The sequence below is a fragment of the Leptodactylus fuscus genome, chromosome 7, assembly GCF_031893055.1.
Source record: "Leptodactylus fuscus isolate aLepFus1 chromosome 7, aLepFus1.hap2, whole genome shotgun sequence".
NCBI classification, from domain to species: Eukaryota; Metazoa; Chordata; class Amphibia; order Anura; family Leptodactylidae; genus Leptodactylus; species Leptodactylus fuscus.
In genome coordinates this window covers 75042391-75055202 of record NC_134271.1, presented here as the reverse complement: position 1 = coordinate 75055202, position 12812 = coordinate 75042391, and positions in this window count along the sequence as shown.

Genomic DNA, 12812 nt, shown 5'->3' with positions numbered 1-12812 from the left:
ATGCCACTACTACAATGCTACCTAGGCACATGGATATAACTAGTATGATTCTGTACTTACATATAGTACCAGAAGATAAAACGCCATAGTGGTCATTCTTTCTATAGCACAAACACTCTGCAGCACTTTACATAATATAGGGTTCTGACATTACAAAGTAAGACATTAATCATCATAATAACAATAGCAATAAGCACCCTGCTCCCAAGAGCTCACAATCCATGAATTTGATACCGCCCTCTATGAATAGGAGTACTACTACTATAATTCTTAAACCTGTATACAAGAAGAGAAATACTATAATTCAGAGCCGTACGTACCAGAATATAATACTGCCTCTGAGATGACTATTGGCTTTGCAGTGGTTTTACTTCTATTTGCCCTCCAGACAGCAAGGGAGTCACTCACTAGCAATGGCAGGGTGATCAGATACAGGAGGCTAAAGCACAAGCCATGAAGTTATCAGATATGCATTATATAATATGGAGAGGGGCCCACCCAAACTCTTTCTTTCCACCTGTATGAACATTGCAGACTCTGTGACCCCGACCTTTCCCTATGAACTCATTACTTTCAGGTCTCTGCTTGTTGTAATAGACAAATGGGGGATTTTTCAGTGTGCGGTAATGTTTTATGTCTCAGTGTTATACTGAGAATATGCGTTATATCTTCAGATTGTAAGCTGTTTGGTTCTGTGGGTCATGTTACTAGTTAACATCTACATTATGTTCTGACTTCTAAGTTTTGGCTGCTATTGGGCCATGTTATGTTTGGACAATGTCATTATGCTGTATATTTGATCTTTCTTTCTATAACACTGTGTAATTGCTCTGATGTTGTTCCTTTTCAGATTCTTCAGACTCTCCCGATAAGTGATGATCCCATTGCCATGGAGGCTGCTATGGGTTAAATCATCTGAATCCTGACTCTCAATATGGCTCAAAGCAAATCCGTAATGACAGAAGTATGTAAATACTGTATTTGATTCTTGAGACCGGCGCAGTGAGCTTCCCCCCAGGAGATCAGTACCAGAGGGGAACTACTCAGCACCCTATATCACCATGTAAAAATATATATGACACCATCATGGATGAATATACCATATCTGTATATTACATTAATAAAAAAGTAGTTGCTCACTGACACATGTATCACGTGGTGGAAAATGAAGAGGAATTTGAGGTGGACATCCACCCCAGATTACTCTTTATTATCTGCCCCCCTGCTTCCCTCAGCAGAATGGTGAAGCAGAGCATCGGCATTGTGCCGCAGATCAGGTCCAGATGAATGTACTTAATCAGTGTTCTGCTCCAATCTGTGCCTCCCCTTGAAAAGAAGGGGAGGCAGAATCAGGAAATCTGATTTTGGGATGGAAACCGCCTCAAAATCAATGGCAGAAACCACCTTAAAATCAATGGCAGAATCCACAGTGTGAACAGACTCTAACAGTTTTGAATGTCTCCTACTTGGGCTTTGAACAAAGTACCTAACAGTTTACCCCCCAGTAGGAGATGTTCAGTAACACTGCAGTGGGAGCAATCACTTAAACAGTTCTTACTCCGGAGCCATACAGACTATAGCCACAATCTTGGTTTTTGTTTTAAAGTAAGACCAAGACTACAACCACAACCTGTAGCCCCAGCTACATCCCTAGATGTCACTAGTTGAAGTGTAGCTGCATAGACTTCCATCTCTCATTTCAACCATTGTGCAGAACAACGTGCAGCTGCAGTGTTCAGGGAGAGGAGGATAACTCCTGTCCCAGTAACTTCAGATTACGCCAGAGGAGGAGGTGCCATAGACTTTTGTTCATCATCCCCCAATTTTCAATCAGAGGGCATACTTTCCATTTAACTCCTTAGATGCTGCAGTCAATGCTGACTGTAGCACCTAATTGGTTTTACAAAGTCAATGGAAAATATGCCCTCTGATTGATAATTGGGAGGTGATGAACAAAAGTCTATGGCACTCCCTTGTGAATCATTGCCTCTATCACCCGGGATATCAGCTTTATTGAATATGCAAATTAACTCTTTGGAGCAATGCCATCAGCCATGTTCCTATAAATAGATTATTTGCATATTATCAACAATAGTGATATCTCAGCAACAGAGGCACCAATCCACAAGGGAAATTAATCTATCTATGTGTGGGCAGGGTTGATATGCTGGGTTCTGATGACAGACTCCATTTAATAACAAATTATTGTTACCCTAAAATGGGTGTGAATGGACGGAATCAACATAGAAGTCCCTTCTGTCTCTCTTGCTGTTCTTTGAAAGTTGGGAGGTATGTGAGAGAGCTCGGATCCCTGATACATTGATATATGAATTCTATATATTATGTTAATAATGGACTATTAGCGTCTTAATACATGTATCTATATTTCATTATGGTCTGTCTGTTATGGGCAACAAAATATAAAGTATTGATTAAAAAAATATAAGCCATGGCATTAGGTTATTGCACAATATAAGATCACAATGTTGCACCTAATGACAGTGTCTGCTGCTGTGAGCACGAGCTGACTCTTGTCAAAAATGAGCCCTTAGGCATTATTCACACGTCTTCATCCAGGGACCTGTGAGGTCACAGACAGCACCCTACCCTGCTTATTTGCAGGTGGTGTGCTGTCCATTGTTGATCTGCTTTTCACTTTTCACAGTGAAAAGCAGTTCAAGGGGTTTTTTTTGTTGTTGGGGTTTTTTTTTTTAGATTTTGTATATCTCAAGATCCATGAAAAAAAGATGACACCCAGATGTGGACTTACATTCCTCAAAAAACATTGGATGTCTGAATACACAAGTTGAAATGAATGGATACCAATGGCGTCCGTAAAAAATGTGGACAGCATATGTAAATGAAATGCGGACGTGTAAATAAGGTCTAAGTCTGCACAGGGGTTTTTATAGAGCTACTGATGTTAATGAAAAACTACAGTATATCTACAATGCAAAGGAAGGCATAATGTTGTATACAATCTTATACAAGTCTAGTAACCTCCTGATTCATGTGTATATTATATGTTTTATATATAAATAATATCCATATGTTACATGAATAACAATCTAGTCATGCTCTGATACATTTATATGCTATATCTATATGTTACATGAATAGCAGTCTAGCCATGCTCTGCGTCATCTATTGCGAGGGCTCTACATTCCCTGCACTTTGTTGTGTAATTATTTGATAATATTCCAAGCTTCATTCCCTGCTGTCAGATACTGCCGTCCTGTGAGGATGAATATTTATTTAAGCCGTTTTCAGACCCCAGTAGATAACTCCCATCCGGATGACCTATTAAGTGAGGGGATCCATCCTGGGAGTCTCCCAGAACTTGTCAAGCAGAGTATCTGGGCTCTGTCCATAGTAACCTCCAGCAACACATAAGAGGTCAGAGATCAGGACTGTGGTGTCACTGACTGCCCCACCCCACTTTCTTTCATTGCTCTCAGATAAGTAGATGAATCAGATTTTTCCAGCATCTGACATCATTCGTATGATTATAGGAAACATTCAAATTCCTGCTTTCATGCCATAGATTAAAAAGATAAACACCTATAAATCACTTTTCTAGATGTTGTGAGGTCATGATCTTTCTGAAGTCTAAAACATTCTATGACTATAAGAAATAATTTATCTAGTTGTTCCTTAGTGTTGTTGTGAATAAACATAGAATTATACCATAGCAGGTCATTCCTGTTACGTCACTGATACTAGGACCATACTGCGACTTGGTTGGTAATAGCTAGTATATTCTACAGGGTGTGTATGATCAGGGGTTACAGTCATGGGGTAGGGGGAGTCTATTAGCTCCCAGTTTTTTGTTTTTTAAATATTTTCACGGCTGTAAAAAAAAATATATATACTGTATATACACCCCCCCCCCCCCCAATGTAAAACCTATCTCCCCCTTGCCATTCTCACCACTCATCATATAAAAAGAAATCCATCTCATAACGTCACACATTGACTCATTATCTAGGTCTCCTATGCAAGTGATACATTAATAGCTGACATTACATAGACTTCAAAGAGGATACCACCCAGCTTTCCATACACCTTGACAGTGTTGTTAGTGTTTACCATTTGATAATATTTCAGCTTTTAGACCAAACCCCATAATTAATGGCTGCAGTTTTGTGCTCAGCAGGTGTCAAGCACTTACCTTGCTCACAGATGGGTATCCGAGGTAAAGGGTAGGATCTAGATTTTGTGTGAACTCCTACCTCCATTCAGCATCTAATCTCCTCCAAGTTTTCACCTTGCATCTTCTGGGCTTCTCCGTAGGGGGTCTCCGTACAAGAAAGCAATCTGTGCGGTCTCTCCTCCCATTTAGATGAAGTACGCCCTTACTAGATATTGGGAGATGATCGCCCTGCAGGTCTAAGGTAACGTTCCGGGAGATGGGAGATAAGGGGATGCAGGTTGGTTTCGTCTTCTGGCTGAAAGTTTATCTTTTATATCGTTTACACTGGAAGGATGAGCAGGATCTTATCTGGGTTGAAACAAAGGGGAAGAGAAGGGAAAAAAAGAGAGATTTCAGAACCAGAACTGGGAGGGGAGGGTGTAATTTCAAGAGATTGGATTTCTGATTAAAAAGTGCCAAACTAAACATCAAAATCACATATTTACGTATTACAAGAGAGAGATACACATTACATAGATACACAGGCCATGTATTATTGCTATTATTTGTCATTTTCTGTTGAGAAGCAGTATGTAACTTGAAGCTCCTGGGCTCCAATGTAAAATTTGTAATAGGGCCTCTACCTCCTGTTGCAATTCAGAACAGTTGTATATGTTATGACCTTTTGGGCCCCCTCAGGGCCTGGTAGCAACTATTACTGCTGCACCCCCTATAATTACACCCCTGCCAGTTTATTTGTGATACTGTCTAAGCAGTTGGCCATACACATCAGACTTTGGATTGCTGAATTTGCACTGAAAAAACGTACAAATGTTCCATACAGTTAACCATCAACTAAAGTTGGTTGTCGACACAATATGTTGAATTGGAACTTTTAGCTGTTAGCTGTAATTATTTGTCTATGGGCTAGACTGAAACACCCATGGGCAATTTGTTTATTGTGGGCATGTGTTTGTACTACTAGTACACACCTACAAAGTGTACATTATTACCTGTTTTCATCATTTTATTTGCATTGACCAAGTTTCAGCTATTAATTTTTCACGTCTTTGGGATAATCGAACATTTATCAGAATGTTCTCTGCTGTTTTTGTGAGTTTAAAACAGTTGTCCATATAAACAATCGGCAAATGTTCGTTCCAGATGAACAATTGTAACCTAAATTTAAGGGAATTGCTAGAGGAGCAATTCCCCAGTAGCTGCTGGTGAACCCTGGCAGGAGAGGCATGACAAGACAGTGAACCCTAGACTGAATCCCCGGAATACCAAACACATTGGCAAGCAGTGTGCAGGGAAATCACATGGATCCCCATAGACTATAATGGGGTCCGTGTGCTTACCACCAGATCTCCGCAGGGAACATGTGGACAGGAAAGTAGTTCACAATCTACTTTCCTGTCCACACGATTCGTGCAGGCAGCGTGCGGCAAGCACAAGGACCCCATTATAGTCTATGGGGTCTGTGTGCTTTCCCTGCATACCGCTTGCAAATGAGTTCGGTAGTCCGTTCGGGGGGTCCCCATGCGGACTCCCCGATCAGATTACCAAACGCAGATGTTAACGATGGTTAAGCCTATTATGGCACATTTATTAAATGGAGTCTGTCAGCAGGAAAACCAGTACCAAACTAGTGGGTGGCTTCTTCTTTCCAAAAATGTCTTTATTATTCTGCATTGCAGCTCCAGTTTCATAAAATTATTATGCAAATTAGTTGAAAAGGACTTCACTCTCTGCTCTAGATAACTGACCTTAACTGCAGACAACATGGAAGATGTTACTCGAGCATTGGAGGGTGGAGCTGATTGGCAGTTATGCCTGGTTCACATCTGTGTTTGGTAATCCGTTCAGAGAATCTGTATGGGGACCACCCGAATGGAATACCGAACACATTGGCAAGCGGTGTGCAGTGAAAGCACACGGACCCCATAGACTATAAAGGGGTCCGTGTGCTTTCCACGCGCTGCCCACGTGAGTCATGCGGACAAAAAGTACTTTGTGATCTACTTTCATGTCTGTATGACTTGTGTGGGCAGCACATGGAAAGCAGACGGACCCCATTATAGTCTGTGGGGTCCGTGTGCTTTCACTGCACACTGCTTGCTAATGCACTCAGTAGTCCGTTTGGGGTGTCCCCAAGCGGACTCTCCGAACGGATTACCAAATGCAGATGTGAACCAGGCATTAGAGGTGATTATCTAAGCAGAAACTGAAGTCCCAGCAGAAGAAACCTCCCTCAGGGCTCGTTCACATCTGCGCCCAGGTGTCCGTTCTGCAGGTTTCCATTTCCTGCACAAAACAGGGGCAGTAGACGGAAACCTGCCGGCATGTTTCAAGCCCATTCATTTGAATGGGCTTGAAAAGTCTCCGTTTGTGTGCACCGGTGAACGTTTCATGCTCTCCGCGGCGAAACGTTTTTTTTTTTTTTTTAAACCGGACACAGAGTCGGACATGCAGTACTCTGTGTCCAGTTTAAAAAAAACGGTTTCGCTGCGGAGAGCTCAAAACGCTCATCGGCACTCAGTCGGACTCTGCATGACAGGTTTCCGTCTTCTGCATACAGAAGACGGAAACCTGAAATCAGAGATCGAACGCTGGTTTGAACCCAGCGTAAGGCTAAGGCCTCACGGGCTGGAAATGCAGCACTAAAGCACTGTGGGAACAGCCGTGGCGGGAACGCATTGCGGTTCTTCCCGCAGAGCTTTGAAAAGAAAGTTCACAGAGTTTTCCTCCATGGACTTTCTGTTACCATTATATCCACAGGAAAGCTGCCGGTGTTTCTGTAGATATAATTAAAATGCTGCGATTTCCAAAACCACGCCGGTTTTGGAAACCGCAGGGTGTTCGTGCTTTGGATTGTAATGCAAAGTGGACATGGGATTCGCGTGAATTCCATCCGCTTTGATGATGCTGTATAAAGCCGCGATTTTTCCCGTGGCATTTTTGCTGCGGGCAAATTGCGGCATTTACGGCTCGTGGGGACCCTGTCTAAGGCTAAGGCCCCACATTGCGAAAATGCAGCTTTTTTTGTTGCAGATTTTGTTGTTTTTTGAGCCAAAGCCAGGAGTGGATTGAACAGAAGGTAGAAGTGTAGGAATTTCTTATACATTTCCCATTCCTTTCGTAGCCATTCTTGGCTTTGGCTCAAAAAAATGCTACAAAAACTGCAACAAAAAAGCTGTATTTTTGTAACGTCAGGCTTCAGCCTTAAGCCTCTTTCAGCGAATTTTCATAAGAATAAAAAAACTGATTTTCATGAAAATGCAGCTTCAATTCAATAAAAAAGGCATGTGTGAAAAGTGTAGAAACAGTGTAAAAAATCCCATTGGATCATACTGCGTTAAAAAGTGATAAAGTGAGTAGTATGAGCATTACATTTCTTCTATGCCAGTACAGCAGAGGTTTTCAGTTTAATGGTCATTAACATACAGGAGTAATGCATCATAACATGAGCTACTCATTACTGCAATTAAAAACTGCATGTAGTTCTTCAGTAAGGCTGAGACCCACTTTGCGGAAAAGCTGCTATTTTTGTTGCAGACAATGGGCTCGTTCACATCTGCACCCCGGGTCTCCACTTTCAGGTTTCCGTTCCCTGCATGAAACTGGGCAGGAGATGGAAACCTGCAGGCATTTTCCAAACCCATTCAAATGAATGGGTTTGAAAAGTGTCCGGCCGTGAGCGCCGGTGAGCGTTTTGTGCTCTCCGCAGCTAAACCTTTTTTTTTTTTTTTTTTTTTTAACCGGACATGCAGGACTTTGTGTCCGGTTTAAAAAAAAACAGATTTCGTCACAGAGAGCACAAAACGCTCGCTGGCAATCATGGCCGGACACGGTCTGACAGGTTTCCGTCTTCTGCCTGCAGAAGATGGAAACCTGAGAATGGACGCTGGTACTTGCTTTAGATTTCCCATTCTTTTTGTAACCACTTCTGGTTTGGGGTCAAAAAATTGCAGCAAAATCGAAAACAAAAAAGCAGATTTTCCGCAAAGTAGGTCCTTAGGCTAAAGATGGGTTGACACTGTTCAGTTCTGTTCCATTTTTGTTGCATTTTTTAATGAAGACATTTTAGGAGCTGCATGCAGTTTTTAGTTGCAGTAATGAGTAGCACATGTTACTATGCTCTTCAGCTGAGTTGCACATTTTTACTATGCTAGTACACCAGAGGTTTTCAATTTAATGGCCATTACGTACAGACCAATGTACTAGAAAGATAGGGAAAAAAAAACTCAGAATAGGATAAAATTACCAAAAAGCTGGATTTGTGCCATTTTTCTCATGGGTTATATCTTTACAGCATTTTCTATGCAGCAAAAATGATGTTACCTTTATTCCTAATGTCGATCTTAGCACAACAATGCCAAATGCATATTTTTTACAAAAAAACAAAACTTTGAAAAATAACAATTTCTTTTGTGCCCCCATAGTATTTTCTTTATATTTCCGTGTAAGGCCTGGTTCATATTTGTATTGGAGTCTCCACTCCACAGTATCTATTAGGGTAAGTTCACACTGAGCTTTTTGGTCAGGATTTTGAGGCCGTATCCGCCTCAAAATCCTGACCAAAAAGACGGCTCCAATTGAAATCAATGGGAGCCGCACAGGAGTTTTTTCTGGGAGCTGTTTCTTCTGGCTCCCGGAAAAAGAAGCGAGATGCTCATTCTTCAGGCCGAGTTGCCTCGCGATTCGGCCTGAAGACCCTCCCTCCTCCGGACTAGGCCCATTCATTGGGCCTAATCCGGAGTGGAGTGCGCGGCTGGATGCTGTGCAGTGCACCAGCTTTCAGTCATGGCTACCCAGCTTTTGGACCGGAGCCTGAGGTGGCCTCTGCCTCAGGTTCCACTCCAAAAAACTCCATATGAACTTACTCTTAAGAATCACCAGCGGTACAAGTTTAAAAAAAACTGACATACGATGGACGCCATTTTGTCCATCATAGAACGGATATGATGGTATTGGTTTTCCATTGCTCTGGTCGTCTGATGGACCGTGAGAAGAAAAAGACATATACAGAAGTGAAGCTCCATAAGGCCGAGGCCCCACTTGGTGGAAATGGCAAAAAAAAAAGCAGCGTTTTACAGTCCCATCTAGCAAATCCCATCCATAAGTAGCAAAAAAATACCAACAGAGGAAATGATTCGATTTCCAAAACAGTTTCATCATGTTAATTATACCTACGAAATTGCTGGTATAATTGAAGCAAAAAGTTTGCAGAGGAAAACTCTGTAGAATTTCTGTGAAAAATGCTGAAGGAAAAACCGCAATGTGTTTCCGCTGTGGACTTTCCCGCAGCGTTTTTTCGCTGTGGCCCGTTCTGTGGAGCTTTAGCTTAAGAAGACCAGAATAACAAATGGACCACTAAAATAGCGGACACGTACTGAGCCCAACACATCCCATTGACCAAAATGGGGTCTGTCAGGTATCTGTCGTTTTTTTTTTTTTTTTGTTTGTTTTTTAATGTAGATTGTGAGCCCCACACAGAGCTCACAATGTACATTTTTCCCTATCAGTATGTCTTTTTGGAATATGGGATGGAAATCCATGCAAACACGGGGAGAACATACAAACTCCTTGCAGATGGTTTTTTTGCCCTTGGCGGGATTTGAACACCAGGACTCCAGCGCTGCAAGGCTGCAGCGCTAACCACTGAGCCACCGTGTGGCCCCGTATCTGTCGTTTTTAACTGAAGTTCCAGGCAAAAAAGTCATGCGTGAAGGACTTGTTCGTGAGGCAATTTTAGGACACTGCGATTAAGAACTCTTATGGGACTTTTTTTATAGGGTAAATAGTATTTCTGAATACAGTTTTGGGGATTATCTGATATTTTGAAGTCTTTATTTTTCAATTTTTTTTAGAGAGGTGAAATGGTTAAAAAAAAAACGTTCACCATATGTTTCACCATAGGCTTCTGGCTGTCATGAAAATGAATCACCACCCTTCCACCTCACTGGGCACATGTGATGCCTGTTTTCACAGACATTGAAAACTATATGAAATTATTTAAACAATAAGGCTCCGTTACCACGGATTACCGCGCCGCCTGTTCAGACACTTATACACGTGTCAGAGTGTGAGCGCGCTCAAAACAGATCCCATTAACTTCAATGTGTGCCGGCTTACGGGCGCTACACATTGAAATCAATGGGAGGCTTTTTAACCTATTGATTTCAATGTGTAGTGCCCGTAAGCCGGCACAAATTGAAGTGAATGGGATCTGTTTTGAGCGCTCACACTCTGACACGTGTATACGTGTCTGAATGCGCGGCACGTTACTACGTGGGAACGGAGCCTAAGTTGATGTGTTCGGATCAACCACAGGCAGCAAGCCCCTCGCAAATTAGCAGATTGGGGTGTTGTCTGTGAGTATCATATGTACTGTGGATGTGTCAATAAGACCTTTTGTGTTGGTTAAGGATGATGGGAAGGTTATATAGTTCAGGAACATGGTATAGAATGTGTAATATTGCTGGGTGAGGATAATGGTAGTGTTCATATGGTTCAGCTCTGATATAAGGTTGATGGTGGTGGTGGCTAATGGTCCGTCCAGGTTACATGGTAATGACAGACCAGCCTGGATTTTACACATGAAGCGGATTTGTACAGCACTGACTCTTAAGGTGCCCATCAAAGGCATCTGTCATTACCTCCAACAGTTACCTGGAGTTCAGCTGTTAATATTAATAGACAGTGAAAGCTGAACTGGTTCAGTGCAAGGTGTGAAATGAGTGTGGACAGCGCTGTCACAGGCTGGCGCAGACAAGAGAGAAGAGAGGGTTACACGTGTCCTGCCAATAGAAGACAAAGTGGAGAAGGATATAGATCTTCATAAAATAAATATGTAAACAGAGCCTGCACTCACCCTTCACTGCAATAAATGCAGGGGGCGAACAAACAAATAATTACCACATGCAGTATATGCATACATTTAGCCAAACACGTACATACAGTGAACACATACATTTATTTATACATATACATGCATGGACAAAATTATTGGTACACTTCTGTCCAAGAAAGAAAATCCCACAATGGTCACTGAAATAACTTGAAAATCAACTTTTAGGCTAAGGCCTCACGGGACGATTCGCAGCGCTAAAGTGTGGCGGGAACGCATCATGGTTCTTCCCGCAGTGCTTTAAACAGAAAGTTCGCAGAGTTTTCCTCCGCTGACTTTCTATTACCATTATATCTATAGGAAAGCCGTTTCTGCGCTGCGGTTTTTACCGCTATGTGTGCATGGGATTCGTATGAATCGCATCCACTTTGCAGTCACTGTAAAACGCTGCGATTTTTCCCGCAGCATTTCCACTGTGGGCAAGTTGCGGCATTTCTGGCCCGTGGGGCCCCGGCCTTAAAGATCAGACATTGCTCTTGAATTCTGGATCAACAAAATAATCGTGAAAAACAAATTAATGAAACTGCCTGGACAAAAAAGATGTTACCCCTAGAAAAGATTGAAAATGATTTGACCACAGGTACATGTTAAACTTATGCTTAGTTCACACTTGCGCTCAGTGTCCTGTGTGTGCATTCTGCCAGGTTTCCGTCTTCAGCCCCAGTGAAACTGGACAGGGGACGGAAATCCATTCACTTGAATGGATTAATAAAGGTGACCGCCCGTGTCCGCCTGCAGCCTGTCCTAGGGGGAAACTGGTTTTTTTTTTTGTTTGTTTGGTTTTTTTTAAAGTCCTACGTCTCTGACAAAAACAAACACTTTTTCCAGTTTTGCCAGTCCTGAATGCACACACCGGACACAAGTGTGAACCCCCCTAAGGTGTGTCCTGTAAGTAATATCACAAACCTGTTTGTTATCATGGTGTCTACTACACTCAACATGGACCACAGCTAAGGAGAGAGTTGTCTCAAGAGATTAGAAAAAAAAGTCTAGAAAAGCATGTTAAGGGTGAATTCACACTGAGTAAACGCTAGCTTATTCTGAACGTAAAACACGTTCAGAATAAGCGGCGTCTAAAGCAGCTCCATTCATTTCTATGGGAGCGGGGATACGAGCGCTCCCCATAGAAATGAATGGGCTGCTTCTTTCACTCCGTGCAGTCCCATTGAAGTGAATGGGGAGTGCCGGCGTATACGGCAAGCTCTGCTCATGCCGGAGCGTACACGCCGGCACTCCCCATTCACTTCAATGGGACTGCACGGAGTGAAAGAAGCAGCCCATTCATTTCTATGGGGAGCGCTCGTATCCCCGCTCCCATAGAAATGAATGGAGCTGCTTTAGACGCCGCTTATTCTGAACGTGTTTTACGTTCAGAATAAGCTAGCGTTTACTCAGTGTGAATGCACCCTAAGGATGCATTCACATGGAGTAAAATTGTGAGGAATTTGGAGTTGAATTTCAGCGCTGAAAAAAAAAACCTCCCCTTGACTTCAATGGGAGGCTTTTTTTTTCAACCTTGAAATTCCACACCAAATTCCTCACCATTTTCCTCTGAATTGACCCTGAGTTCACACTGACCAAATTCCTGACCAAAAAACTCAGTGTGAACTCAGCCTAAGGGCAGAGGCTATTAGACCATCTCCAAACAGCTTGATGCTGCTCTTACTAGAGTTACTGTCACTGTACCTGCAATAATAAGGGACATACATCAAACATGGAGATTAGGACCGCCCTTCTTCTTCTTCTTCTTATCTGAGGTGCACTACA